Genomic DNA, 10862 nt, shown 5'->3' with positions numbered 1-10862 from the left:
TCTTAGCCTTTTATATATGAGTAGTGTTGCTAAAGTTAGAGAAAAACCTTAGTTGGGGGGATAATATAGTTTGACATACTATAACTGGAAACTAATCACCTTAACACTTAGATTTTTGTGGAAGATTAAGAGTTGACCTTTGGGAGTGGAAATTATTTTGATACTCAAATTTTCATAATGCCCACTCTTTGTCTGTTGTGATAGGTAAGTTATTTGATAACTCTTGTTGATGATTGAGTTTTATATCCTTGACTTGCCATGTGAGAGTTTGATCCAATCATGCCACTTGATTATTTTTTAGAGTGATCAACATGATTTTGTGAATTATTTTTTATCTATTTTTCTTTCTTTTTCTCTCCTTCATTGCTCAGGGACTAGTAATGTGTCAGTTGGGGGGAGTGATTACTACCCAAAAAGTGCTATTTTACACCTTTAAGTCATTATGTTTTAAGCACTTTTGTGTAGTAATTCTTCATCTTTATTCCAATTGGCATGTTAAGGACCTAGCAATGACTTCTAATCATATTTGTGGCTAGTTTTAGTGTTTTGACATCTTTTTGGATCATTAAGACAAGCCAACCAAAGAAGAAAAGCAAAGAAAAGCAAAGAGAAGCAAAGAGAAGCAAAGAGAAGCAAGGAGGAAATCAGAGGACAGCAGCTGCAGTCTTTTTTGGCACTTTTGGAGCACTTACCAAAGTCCATTTTCTACATACTATATACCATTTCAAAGCTCAGGAAGTCAAGAATCGAACGCTTTAAACCGTGTACGATTTGGAGCTGAAACGAGGAAGTTATGGCCTTCGGAAGACAACTGCTCCAGGTGTGCGAATGGTGTGCGAAATTCGCACACCCCCTCAGCCGTGCGAAAGGTGTGCGAAAATTTCGCACACCCCATGCGTGGTGCGAATTCTCCTCTGTTTTTGCCGACTCCACTTTAGATATTTTCTTAAGTATTTTTTGATGTAATTTCCTTTCTTCTCCTTGTAACAAGCCAATCACAAGCTTTGCTTTTGTAAAAACTATATAAGGGGTGGAAATCACCTCTTGAAGACATGTATCACGCGTGTTATGCTTAACACTTAGAAATATACAGAGCTCTCTCGTTTTCTATTTTCTCTTTATTATTTTATTTTTCTTGGAAGCCAAACAACCTTTGAGGATGTTTTCTCAGAGGATGAGAGGCTAAACTCTTGGTTTCTTGGAGTGAAGGAAGCTAGGTGAAAAGTCCAAATGAAAAGGTGGAAAACGCTCGTGCCTTAAATACAGGTAGTTGAAGTTCATAAATGGCTTTTAAATCCAAAGTTTTGCTTTAAATCTCTTAGAATCACTTTGAATGGCCAATACATGGTAAGCTTCAGGTCTCTATGGATGCTTATTGCTAGATCCATATTAGTCCATTAGTTATCATGTACGAGCCATTGGAAAGTGGTTCAAGGTGAAGACCCATAGCGTCTAAACCCATTAATGGACCTTGACTACCATTTCTATTGACCTTTTATGGATTAAATCTTCATTGTTAAACCTATACCGGTTCGGGAAATAACTATAGGTTAAATCCCCAATGCGAGGAGAAAAATCCGGAATTTTCCACTTTGCATTCTAAACTTGATCCTAGCAATCCTTAGCTCCGAGAAACTTTCTTTCTTCCATTTTTAATTAGTTTATGTTAATTTAGTTTCAAACACTTTCAAAACAAATTTTATTTTCTTTTAAACTTTAAGTTTTTGATAAAGGAAATCATTAAATTTAATTTCTAATCTCGAGTATATCACTAGTAGAATGAAAACCCATCCCAGAGTTCGACCCTAGAGCCATTATACTATAGTAGCTTTGCTACACTAGTATGAGGTCATAGGTTTTATAAATGTTTTTTATTAAATGACCCGACTGGATCATCTTGCGCGAATCAAGGCGCAAAACCAAGGGCTATAGTGGTGGCTAAAGGGCAAACATTCAGGGCTGAGCCGTTGTCCAGTAGGACAAACGGGACTCTACGGCTTGAACATCCAACTGTGATGTATAGAGGGCGCACGTGGTCTAAACCATCAGGTGGCAAGTCATCATCTGAAAATACAATGCAAGTGGCCCTGCCAGCCGTCGTCATATGAATCAATCCATCTGGAGTGGTGGTAGTCTCTACTCTGATCTGACTCAAGGCTCGAATCAAAGCATCTCTATGAGTACTGGATGATGCTAATAAACTCCAGATGGAAATGCGAGCCTGAGTGCTCTGTAGATGTCTCAAAACCTCATCATCCTCTCTCCTAATCTCCTCATGAGAGGCTGTACCCTCAAATGGTCTGACTGCTGGTGGTGGCGGCTGAGCTACTCTCCCACTACGGGTCACAATCTGTACATCTCTCCCCTCCAAATCATCATCATCTGGTCGTAGGATAAATGGGACTGGCAGGCCTTGACGTGTTATAGCCGACGGTGCGATAGGAGTCAACTCAAATGGTATCCAATCTGAAATCAAACTGAATGGAGTAGAAGTCTGAGAACCCACTGTGGCAACCTCATAACTATCATCCAAAACAATCGGCTCTGGTAATCCATCACCCCAACTCATCATGTGTATGCTGTCATCCTCTACAAAATCTATGTGAGGGATACCGCCCGGGGGTGGTGGCACTGCATGCATAGAGTGATCCGGTAAAGGGTTCGTGGTTACACTTGGTTGCCCCAAGTTAACCAGACCCTGATCTATCAAGTCCTGTATAGCATGTCTCAAAGCAGTGCAATGGTCCGTGTCATGCCCTGGACCCTCATGGTAGGAACAATGCAGATCCATCCTGAAGCGCGGTGGCACGGGTTGAGGTACAGGCCTAGGTGCCAACTGAGTCAACAAACCACCATCTACGAGCTTTTGGAAAGCTCGACTCAAAGGCATACCTAGATGGGAGAACTGTCGCATCGGCCTTTGTACAAGAGGAATAGTAGTCTGTGGGGCTCGGGGCCGAGGGTATAAAGTAGGAGGCCTCTCAGAGACTTGTGCAGTAAAAACAGGCTCTAGGGTCTGGTGTATGTATGTAGGAGCCATGGGCCTAGGCGGTCTATACTGAACATAACGCTGTGGGTAATAGGCTCCTAAAGTCTACCCAAATGTTTGATAGCGCCTGGGAGATCTCGATCCTGCTGAACTGATAGTACCCACATCTCTTGGTCTTTGTCCTCCTAAGGGCTTCTTCCCCTTTGGATCAGAAGGGGAAGACTCGAGCCACAATCTTCTAGCAATGCCCTCCTTTATACCGTACAGGGCCTGTACCAAGGATCCAAAATCCGTGTGAGGAAATCCCATCAAATGTCTGGCAAATCTAGGCTGTAAGCTCCTCAGAATCATACTAATCTGGTCCTTCTTCGAAGGACGATCAACAATCTGAGCAATCTTCTCCCTTCATCGGGAGATAAATGAAGTGACTGACTCCTTCGGCCTCTATCTCAAAGCCTCCAACTCTCTCCTCGAAACATCAATGACAGTGTTAAATGCAAACTGTCTCAAAAACTCCTGGGTTAAGTCATCCCAAGTCCTACGGCGTGATACCTCCAATGAAGCGAACCAACGCTGTGCAGCACCACTCAATGACGTAGGGAAAAGCATAACCATCTGGGCCTCATCCAGTCTATGGGCCCTCATAACTGTACTATAGAGTCTCAAATGAATGCGAGGGCATCCTATGCCTGTGTATCTCTCAATCTCAGGCATCCTGAACTTGGCCGATAAACTGGCTACCGGTGCTCCATCAAAATCATCCCAACTGATAGCTCCCTCTGAAGTCCTCATATGTCTCAACTTCTGCTCAAGTTTATCCATACGAGCATGTGGGTCCTCTGAGATCGGAGTAGGCACTATGGTAGGAGGTGGTGCAACCTCAGTCTAACTATGCAGAGTAAAAGGTATAGTCTGTAATGCTGGTTGACTGTGCGGAGGTGGTGGTGGTACTGTGGTATCAAACTGGATATCCTCCTGAACGGGGACCTGTTGGGCTTGCTACCCATCTATCCTCTAGCCAAGGCTAGCTATAGCCTCCTAGATCGAAGCCATGGCCGCAGCAAACTGGTCAACGGTAACTATGTGAGAATCCATATCCCCCTGATCTGATCTCTGGTCTAACTGGTCTGATGCTCTGGTCAATCTGTCTCCAACTCTAATCCACGAAGGCGAACCCAGACTGGTCACGATAAACTCTCCTACAAATATGGAAATACTGGATAAGGTGCGGTACAAAAGTGACTCTGTATGAATCAAGTGTGTAGAAGCAAAGCCCAAATATACTCAATCTGATACCCTCCCCTGATTACACCAAAAGGAGACTAAGGAAAGGATAACCAAATCCAATCGTGACCAAGGCAGCTCTGAAGGTCCACAGATGCACCCACGTGTAGGAATGAAATCTTAATTGGGTCTAGGCTAACCTATAAGGTTAAGGCGGCTCTATAAGATAAAATGGGTGGGTCAAAGGATCCCTAGCAGAAGCGATCGTACCCTCTGGCGGTACGCAACCCTCTGCACGCCTCCAAGGAGACGGGGTGCTTCCATGCAAGGTGGTCATCACCTCCACACATGCACTTTCTCGCGTTCCCAGGGGGTTTACTAACGGTGAAGGCTCTCCCATCTCTCAGCGCTCAAGGATAATCTAAAGTGCATAGTGAAGGATGTGGGTGCATCCGAAAAACCTAAAATCTAAAGTGAGATAGTGAACAAAGACAAGCAATCATACAAACATGCAAGAGAAATGGTTGTCATACAACAGGCAGTCATGCGAAACAGATAAATATCAAACAATCAAAGTCCTGCCTATATGTGAGAGTGAATCATGCTAAAGTGAGCAAAACAATCAAGTGATCATCCAAGGCAATCAAACGTGTCAGGATAGCAAACCAAACAAGCAAGCAAATCGAATCACCTTGCCTAAAAAAAAGGTACCCACTAATCGACCAATTAAACGCCACATTTTCCTCAACTAGTGTTCAAGCTTGATCCTCAACGTCCCCAGCGGAGTCGCCAATTTGTAGACCCGCATTTTTCACGTGCGTCCCCACTCGATCGGCGAGACTCGCTTTTTATTTGTGAAAAATTAATTTTTAGAAAAATTGGAGTCGCCACTTATTTTATTTTTATTTTAAAGGGAAAATAAAACAAGAAAGAAAAACCCTAAAATGTGACTCCATAATTTTTGGAAAAAAGGCATGTCTTTGAAAAAACCGAGTCTTGGTCCGGGAATCAGGTTACTTATTAGGAAGGTACCTCTAGGAGGTAGCACCCTTCTAAGCCCTAAAAAGGTCTCTACTGACTAAGTTGAGGGAAACGTGGCAATTAATCGGTTAATTATGGATACCTAAGTAGGCTAGGTGGTTCCAAAAAAATAGCATGCCAAACAAGATCAAATCATAATAAAGAGAGGTTAGGATGCGTACCTGGACCGCTTCTCAAGTGCTATCATAAAACATCGATAGTTAATTTAAACAATATATCATCCAGCATGTATTTTATTAGAAATAATCAAACAATGAAACATATATATCAGAACACTCAAGCATTATTAGACATAAGCATTATTTCACAATGACAAGCACATTCACATAATTCAGAAAGTAGGTGATAGAGGACATACCTGGATAGCATAGATAATTTGTAACGTGCTTCCTCAAGTTGTAAGGGGTTAGATAATAAATAATAAAATATAGAAATCCTAGCATGCTCGTTATCTAATTAGCATAGCAAAAGTGATCAAAGTATACAGAATCATCAATTATCACATACATCTTGTATATAATTCCTAAAAAAATAGATAGACATGATTTCAACAAGTGTCAAATGTGGCAACAAAAATAAATTTTGAAAAGATTTTCTTATGTAGGGGTTTCACTAATTCCCCAATTGATATACACGAATTTAGCCTAGAATTATCCCATTTATTTGGGACCACGAGCTTTGATTCGTGTTTTAATCAAAACTGTAATTTTATTTGAAAGATGTGAACCGAATAAAACATGGTTACACATTATTTTTAAAAAATGAGATTTTGATCTTAAGAACTCTAAATGAATTTTTGAAATGGATTGTTAAGGGGATCTTTTGACTCTAAGAAACTCTAAATGAATTTTTGAAATGGATTTTAAGGAAAATGAGATTTTGAGAATAATGTTATATTTTAAAAATAAAAGAAATTAATTTGAAAACTATACAGTGTATGGATCAAAATACCAAGCAAAACAAAAGAGAACAAAACCACAAAGTAGAATTTTTGACAATCAAGAAAATTGAAGGTGAGAATGGAGGCTAATCTTCACTATTTTCCGATAGCCTCCGAAAATTGAATTTGACAAAGGATGACCAAAGTGATAAACCGAAACCTTAGATCTTACAAGCACTGAAACTTTAACAACATTTAATCTTAAGATAAACTTAATCAAGCACTAAATATTATGTGACCTTTAAAATAGTACAACAATACGTATCAACTAATATTGACGATTTGGAGTCATAAATTTAATTGACTAACTAAACAAATGAATAATAAAAAAAATAAAAATAAACACAAAAAATAAATAAAATTAATCAAAAAATGAAATGAACTATTTTTAAGCACAAAATGACAACTTGGGGATAGATTAAACTAATAGCCTACAATTTGAAAGCATAGAATTAATAGAAAAATGGAATTAAAAAATCTTAACATAAACTAAACAATATGAAACCAATCGAATTAATTAAAACTCTAAAGAATATCGACTAAAGCAGGATCAATTAAAACTAAAATAATTTTTTTTCTTTATTTATTTTAAAACATGAATATATCAACGCGGAATGAAATAAATTAACCAACTTAAATTCTAAAATTAATAAACTAAAAGAATGAATCATGAATTAAATTTAACAACCTTTAGATATGAAAAGATGTGACATGGAATCAATTGAACTAATAAACTGAATTTTAATAACATCTAAACTAAAAGATAAATGAAAACTAAACTAAGAGAAATTATGAATTTCCTAATTGAGAACCAAAATAATGCTAATCAAAATTCTAAATTTTTAACTATCATAACAAATTATCTAAACTCTAAAAAATCTTAACTTTTCCATTATTAACAAAATTGCCCAAACCAATACTAAAAAAACTAATTTGTCAAACTAAGAAAATAAATTGTAACTACATTAAACAAAAATCATAATTTTCAAGTTAGAATAATAAATCAAAATTAATTTGTTTATTTAGTTAAGAAAAATTAAAAATTAACATTTAAACTAAATATGAATTTACAATAAAAATAAAATAAAATTTAAAATGCATAGGCCAAATAGGAATAATTTTAAAACTAAATCATGAACATAATATTATTGGAAATAATTAAACCTAAACAATAGATAAAATCCTAAACAAGTGTGAATTGAATTGAATATCTCATGAAACAAAATTATAATGGGATGAATAAGTTTACCTTAAAACGTGGAGGCCACTTTCCACCGGTAAGAGTTTTTTATTAAAAAAAACAATTCCCAAGGTGACTTGTGTGGTGGATATCCATGCACAAAATTCTCAAAGGGCTTTTTCAAAACTTGAAGACCACTTTCCACCGAGCAAGATTTTTTTATTTATTTAAAATAAACAATTCGAATGATGCATGGGGCGTGGTGGCTGCAGATACTTGCACAGTCCCCAAAGTGCTGCGTGGAGATGAATTTCCTTTGAAAATCCGGTGTGGCTGTGGTGTTTAGGTGGCGGGATTAACAGGCTGGTGTGAATCTCCAATGGCCATAAGATGTTGTCGTAGATGCTCGAGTATCGCGCAAAGTGTTGCGACAACACAAGCAATGGAGGATCACGCTTCGGAATCGATCTGTAGCTCTCCGGACGGAAGAATCTCTCCTTAAAATTCTGGTGCGGCTAATTCAGAAATTGTCCTCTCAATGGTGCGGCTGTTCCGAAAATCCTCGTCTCAATGGTGCGGCTGTTCCAGAAATCCCACTCTCAATCTGGTGATGAGAAAAAAAAAATATCTCTCAATCCCGTGATCAGAAAAATCTCTCCTCTTTACACAGCAGCCCGCTCCCTTCCTCAATCCGGTGATGAGAAAAAAAAATCTCTCTCAATCCGATGATCAGAAAAAAATAAATCCCTCTCCACAGCAGCCCGCTCCCCCTTTTTTTCTTTCCTTTTTCCTCTACTACCTCCTATATCAAAACCAGCCACCTTCTTTTCTCTATAGAGCGCTCTGTCTCCTCCCAAAATCCCGCGCAATACCTTTTAAAAAACCCTTTTTGTATCTTCCCCGAAAATGAGATCAATTCCTTCACCCGCCTCTCATTCATCTTCTCCACGTGCTAAAAATCCTTTCCCTCTTCCTTTTCCAAGTCCAGGATCTCTCTTTCCGCTCATTGACTCTACCAACATGGGAAGACAACTCACTAGAACTCTCTCTTCTCTGAACATAACCCACATTTTGTCCCTATAAATGCTGCATTTTTATTTTTATTTTTATTTTTATTTTTGTTAGGCCAAACCGTTTTGGTAATTCACCTTTCCCAAAAAAAAAAAAATCACATCCCTTCTAATCAGTTTCTCAAGAATCCGCTGAAAAATTCTTCCTGCTAGACTTGCTCCAATAGTCGTCCATTTGGTAAGTTTCCCGCATAAACAGGAAAATAACTAGACTTAATAAATAAATAAATAAATAACTCATTTCATGCAATTATAAAATAAAATAAATAAAAAAAATATAAATAATAATAATAATAATAATAAATCAAAACTTACTTAATCTTAAAAGCAATCAATAAAATAAATAAATAAAGAAAAAACAAGAAAACAAATCTAAGTGAAACTAAACCTTGAAAAGTGCCTAAATGGGCCTAAGGTGGTGCCTAATGGACCGAAGTCTAAATAGGCCTAAAGTGATGCCTAATGGGCCAAGTGTACCTAAATGGGCCTATGGTTACCTAAATGGGCCTAAAGTGTCGAAATGGGCCTAGAATGGTGCCTAATGGGTTTAAAGGGCCTAAGTAGGCCTAGGGTGGTGCTTAAGTGTATCTAAGTCTAAATGGGCTACCAGGAGTCGCAATAGAGTTCGATAAATCCCTCAACCATAGTCCCCGAGGTGGCTTAGAAAAAAAAAAAAAAAAAAAGGTCACGTGAGTAGTAATGGGCCACCAGGGAATTGCTATAAAGGACATGTGCTAAGAGGACAAAATAGAGGGTCTACACAAACATTTTGCTTTCTTTTTCAAAGGCTCATTGGCCTTTCATAAGGTGTCTCAACATTATTAAGAGGTCAAAGGTACCAAGTCCCAAAATTTTGCTAAGTCAAGAGGGAAATAGTTTTTCATCTTATAATCAGAATCTATTGTGCACAGTGTGTGGATAGCTTAAAGTGGAAGAACTAAACTTGATTTTAATAGAAGCTTCAACAATTAAACCACTTTCGTAAGCATAATCCAAACTCTAAGTCAAGTGAAAAGCAAAAGTTCAGTTTCTCCTATTTTGATTTGAAAATTTTTCCTCATAATCCATGGAGGTTAGAGTAAAAAGTAAAAAAAAAAACTACAACTAATTTACTAACATAACTGAATTACCAAAATAAATTAGCATACTTCATTCCTCATTTCTCCCCCCCAACCAAGCTGAGGATTGTCCCCAATGTAATATGGGTGATTGAAATTATAGGGAGGAAGTGGTACCTCCTGAGTGATATCAATTTCGAATACTGATTGGAGAAACCACATGTTTCAAAAAGAATAAAAGAGTAATGAGAAAAGGGAATATAATAAAAAAGGATATATATATATATATATATATATATATTGCATCTTATCCAGTTTTCTTTTTTGTGAAGCAATCATATAACTTTGACAAAGACTTTGATTCAATGGCATGAAGAAAAGATATGTGCTCCTATGTTCATGGAAAATGACTCACTTGTGCCTCTCTCTCTCCTAAAGTTAATAAAGTAGATCTAATATGATTATAATGGATTACGTTGATTCACATAAGAATGACATATTGGCATAATGATAAATAATAATAAAAAAAAGAAATAAAGTTAAAAATCTATAATTATGAAAAAGAAGCAACAAATTGTGAGAATCATGTTACACCTAAAATTTAAGTACACATTTTGCTTTAGATTAGATAGATATGTGGGTCCTTAAATGATCTTCCAGGTTAAATGAAATATCACTTTCAACAAAAATAAAAATAAAAATAAAAATAAATAAAAGAAAAAAAAACTAAAGAAAAAACCACAATTTTTATGCTTATTATTAAATTTCTTAGTTAATATAACATATTGGTTGGGGAATTTTTAAGTAAATATATGACAAGATTGGCTGAAATATTAGATTGACCTTTTGGTAGGAAAATTGACAAAATTGATTGAATAGCAAGTGGAAAAAAAATTTCCCTAACCAATATGTTATATTAACTAAGAAATATGACATAGACATGAACATGACATTCTATTAGCTCGAAATGGCATGTACATAATTATTGCCACCAAAAGGTGGTTGCCTTCTACTTTGGATATAGAGGACATGTGGAAAGCAAATTTTGTGCTTGGAGTTAAGATCATAAGGGATCACTCAAGAAGACTTCTTGGTTTGTTTCAAGAGACTTATATTAAGAAATTTCTAGACCAGTTTTGGATGCAAAATTGCAAACCTATTGACACACCTATCGAGAAAAGTTACACCTCAAGTCTTGATCAGTGCCCTAAGAATGATGAGGAAAGGAAATAACTGGCAAGAGTTCTTTATGCGAGTGCAATTGGAAGCTTGATATAAGGTATGTTGTGTACTCGACTTGACATATGTTTTGTAGTTGGATTGGTTAGTCATTACCAAGAGTAACCTAGGCCCTGTTCAA

Source organism: Vitis riparia, chromosome 17 (genome assembly GCF_004353265.1).
Source record: "Vitis riparia cultivar Riparia Gloire de Montpellier isolate 1030 chromosome 17, EGFV_Vit.rip_1.0, whole genome shotgun sequence".
Lineage (NCBI taxonomy): Eukaryota > Viridiplantae > Streptophyta > Magnoliopsida > Vitales > Vitaceae > Vitis > Vitis riparia.
Note: the sequence above shows the minus strand (reverse complement) of the source record.